We start from the raw sequence: 5,165 nt of genomic DNA on the forward strand, positions 1-5,165 counted from the left end.
AGTGACATAATAGGTAGGAGCGGTCTACCGTAAATCGAGTTTCATAGACATTTGTAGTTTCAGGCTTCTAGTAGCTATTTTCCAAAATACTGGATTTTGATGAGTTACAACAGTAATTTAAAGAAGTGATTTAAATTCCAGGGGCAATGTCAAATGTCATGGAAGTTGGCCAAAACGAAGCCATGGCATAGACAACTGATGTAATGTTCGGATTCTATTAGAGGTAAAGTATTAAAGCTGAATGTAAGCTAGCACTCAAATTAAGGTATGAACGTCTCATTTCTAAGGCGTCAGACAAGTTTTTTATGCTGCATTGAATTCGTACACGTAAAGTTAGATTCGATCTTGGTGGTTGAATTGCTCCCTCCGAACTGAAAATTGCTTGGATATAATTTCTAATTTGCTTCGTGACCTCTCTTTCCATTACAAATGCTGCCAACTCATGCCATCGGCTATCGTGTGGTCAATAATCGGGAATGTTTCATTACCTGTTAGATGTGAATATTTATTTGAAAAAAGGTATCCAAGTATGAAAATGCAACAAATTTGGATTATTAATGCTAGATTTCAGTATCGATGTTCATCAGTGAAAAATATTAACAAAAAGACAAATTTTAAGACTGAATGAAAAAATCGTCTTTTTGGAAATTTATTAAAAACCACTCGAATATTTAAAAATGCCCCCAAAAGGCAAAATACTTTTGTAATTGTTTAATCATTTAATTGAAGTTTTTCGGGATCCCATCTACTGCCAACGATTTGATAACTGTTTAACAAATCAATTACATATTAAAACTGCTCATTTAAGGCTAAGATTCACCTCAACTAAGCCCAAATTTATTATATCCAATGGACTAAGCTAATTTTAACAACACCTGGACGCTACAATGCTTTAACTCAACTTAAAAGGTCCAAAATTTGAGGGTGATTCTTTTAAGCAAAATATCAAGGAGATTTCAGTTTAAATCAATCTGCCTGATGAACCAAATTCTCTTGAAAGGACTAAGGGATGACGCAGGAACACTTAAGAAGCTCATTGAGATTGCATATGAGCTTCACTACATTCTAAAATACTGGAATTTGTTAGGCATTGGGCATTGCTTTTTCAGGTTTTGTTAGGTACTGCATACTCTTGGCTTGCGTTTATGCTTCGTCAATGACTTTAAAATTCCATTTGAGCAACATCTATATTTACAAATAAGCTTGATGATATTGTATCTTATAAATTGGTTAACAAGGTTTTTTTTATTTTTTTATTTTAATGAAATCCGTTTTCCGTTGGAAGATAGCCGTGGAGCAGCTTTTACAGGTCGACCTTTAGTTTATCTACCCCTAAATAGTTCATCAGCTCACCCAGTGAAGAAAGTTGGGCAATATCGTCCCTACCACCGAGGTGAGGGCCTTAAAAACAGACCTCTGCACCATCAACACATTTAAAAGGCCACGAGAAATAAGAGAGAAGACCAATAGAATATTTGACCCTTCCTTCTCGGGCTCCTTCATTATTTGATTTTCTTATGTATTTTTCTTGCATCTTGACCTCAATTTATTGCTGAAAAAGGAATCGTTCATAGATGTAGCCTTAAACAAAATGATGATGAGCAATTTGAATCCACTAGTTGTGGCTCAGCCTTAAAGAAAGTTGAATTTAATCCAAGGTAGAATGAAGGCCTCCATTGAGACAGATCAGTTAAAAAAGGAATATAGAGTAGTTCAGGAGTTGATATCGAATCCGAAGGCATTTTTCTCTTATTCAAGCTCTAAGAGAGAGATGAAACACCCTGTAGGGCCCTTTGAGGTCAATGGGGAAGCCATAGACACTGTAAAGACTATGGCCAACATACTTGAAGATCAGTTCTCTAATGTGTTTTCAACTCCAAAGAGTTTAGGAGCAACAGCCCATTACTCTATTGACGAGTTTGTTGAGATTGGGAAGGCTTGTCAAGTTGAGCGTTTAGATGATCTCATAGTTACAGATCAGGTTAACTAGCGGCCATCAAGGACTTCAGACACTCGAGCTCTCCTGGCCCTGATGGTATGACATCTTAGTTTCTGATGAGATGCTCGCTGCTTCTTGCTCCTGTTTTCTTCGAATTGATGCGTTGCATCTTGGACCAGGGCAAGTTCCCTCTTCTTCTGAAGGTAGCTCATGTTGTTCCAATTTTCAAAGGGGAGATAAGTCGCTTCCCCAGTAACTACAGGCCGATTTCTCTCACTTCGAATATTGCGAAGGTGTTTGAGAAGATCATGAAGTTCAAACTTGTTGAATTTCTTGATACCCATGAAGTCCTTCTCCTAGCCAGCACGGTTCCGAGTACATTTTAGCACGGTTACCCAACTGATTGAGCATATAGAGCAGGTTATTGAGGGACTGGGAGAGCCATGAATCAGTTAGTGTAGTTTATCTCGACTTTGCCAAGGCCTTTGACAAGGTAGATCATGGCCTTTTAGTTAAACAGGCTCCATGAGATTGGATTCAAGGCAAGGCTGTCAATTGGTTAAGAAGTTTCATTTGTGGTAGGAAACAATTATTAAGGTTGAGGGATCCTTAGTGACATACATGATGTCAAGTCGGGTGTTCCTCAGGGCTCCATGTCATCTTCATTGCTCCGCTTCAGAAGCTTGGTAGTAGTAATATCAGCATCTCTTCCTTTGTTGATGATACAAAATTAGTAGTTGGTAGAAATGGTCAGAATTCCGGTTGTCTGGTACAGGTCATAGACCAAATCTACTCTGGGTTGCTGCGAGTAACATGGCACTGAATGGAATGAAATTCCGCTCAATGACCTTTTGATCGACGCCATTAGACAGTCCTCTTCAAATGATGAAGGTAATGGCATTCAACAGGTCTCATCCATGAAGGATTTAGGTGTAGTCCTCTATGATAATGGAAAGATATCGATGAGCATATCCAGTTGAAGGTGGGTAAAGCTTTACAAATGTGTGTTAGGCTTGCTTGCTTGTCTGAAACCCGTGCATTAGCAGTGCTAGAACATTTCATAGCAGGACAATATTACCAAGGCATACCACTCCCCTAGACCAGATTATTGTGATCTATAGGGGTCGAAATGACAATTTTTCTTTTAGGTTAAATTAAGTATTTAAACTACTTTTGTCATTTTTGGGCAAAAAATCTATTTCATGAATTTTAACCATGAAATAACCTAAAACCGAGGATTTTCGGGAAATTAAAGGGTTTTTTTCCTGTTTAAGGGAAATTTAGGAGAAGTACAGGGTTGATGTAAAAAATCGGGTCAATATTTGTCCCTGCTCAAAGATTTGTTTGACATGAAGCCTCAAGCTTTCATTAAGAGGAACCGTTGCAGTTGTCATACTGCACAAGATCTAATTTTAACTTAAGGGAAAATAGTACCCTCTCATCGGTTGCCACCAAAACAATGTCCTAAAATACAAGTTAGAGCAGACTTGATGTCAGAACCAAAATTAAGACCGGCAAGAGGCCCAGGGAGGTGGACGAGCCTTTCGGTGTCCATCCTCAAACCGTTGGTAAGAGGAGAACTTCATCCAAGAACAGCAAATCCCTTTACACCAGACCAGATCAAGGGCAAAGATCTGAGATTGCACTGAGCCCAAACAGCAAGGAAATCATATATGAAACAAGCACATCTTTTCTTAAATACCATACTAATACTTTAATATCCAAAAATATATATATATATATATGTATAACTTTTTCACCTTTTCTAAACTTAGTTTTACATTTTTGGCCCTTGATCTGGTTGATTTTTGTAGAAAAAACAACTATTTTGACCAAAATCACGAACTATTTTTCTGACCCCCTGTGATTTATGTGTATCTCGATGAAAACAATTTCCATTGGTATTTCCTTAGTTTAATATTTTTTTTTATTAAAAGAAATACTCAAATGTTACTTTTGTCTCAAGAAGGCACTTCAAGGGACTTCCTTTTCTTACAGCTGGTGAGAGTTGCCATTGCATATTAGCCATGGTGTACGTCAGTACTGGACCGAAAAGCTGATCAGAAGCACTCCCGCTGAGAAAGTGCTCCGTGAATTCCATTTTCACGTTCCAGCACTCGATTGGCGGGTAACGCAAAACTGTTGCGTCTTCTAGCGAGGTGTCAGTGAGCTTTCCCATCCGGTACGAGCACTCCAGTTCTCTATATTTTAGCCTACTTTGTGTTTGTTGGTTGAACTTGTCCATTTGAAGGATTTAAAGGATAATGAATGGAAGCACTTGTCTAAATAAGATTCATTAACAGATTTCCATCGGTTTTTCTAAAATCACACAGGACTCGACTATGATATTGAGTAGAATGTATAAACTTGGACTTGAGCAGTGTCCAGAAGCAGCCAAGAATTCTGAGGAACGGAAATGGGTAGTGGCGAACAAAATCTTCATTAATCTCTTGCTGTTTTTTCGTACTCGTATATCAAAACGTGGCAAAAATGGACACACTATTGACTGTTTTACCTCTTTAACAAAAATAAAAAAAAACCGGCAGAAAAGCAATGAACTGGTCTTTTTTCCGGGAAAACTTACGACAAAGCGGTTTGCTAATTCATTTTAAATACAATTTTCTTTGGGTCCTCATTCATATTCCAGTGGTTTGTATTTTAATGCATGTAATCTCGACAACTTGAATGCTGGATTCAATAGCTGAGGCAAAAGCATTGGATTGTTATCAACTTACGGAACTACATGATGTTAGGAGGATCCACCATAACATAAACATGCTGATATTGGGTGGAAATCCCCCAGGCAAAAAAAATCCTGTGGAAGTTCCTTGGGCTTCCATAAAAAGGCAAAATATGAGTTCTTGCTGTCATTCAAAACCTCTAAAAAGTTTAAATTGCAACTCAATGAGATTATAGATTCCAAATCATGCGCATTTGAAATGAGGTGATAATTCAAAACTTGGTGGCTAACTGTATTTACTTGTCAAACTCTCAATTGTCCGCAGTTTGGACTAAAGTTGGGGGATTTTTGGCAAATTTCCCCCAAGTCCCAACGGACACAAGGTTGTCAATTTTAATGCCACATGGACATTTGCCCTGAACTTTCCAAGAAGTTTAAAAAAAAGTACTACAGTTCTCCAGCTATACTTGCTTCAATTCTAAAATGAACAGTAGGCCGCTTCAAAAAATAAAGAAGCTGGAATATCCAAATTTTCCACCTCTCACC

The sequence above is a fragment of the Tigriopus californicus genome, chromosome 8 (genome assembly GCF_007210705.1).
Source record: "Tigriopus californicus strain San Diego chromosome 8, Tcal_SD_v2.1, whole genome shotgun sequence".
Taxonomy (NCBI): Eukaryota; Metazoa; Arthropoda; class Copepoda; order Harpacticoida; family Harpacticidae; genus Tigriopus; species Tigriopus californicus.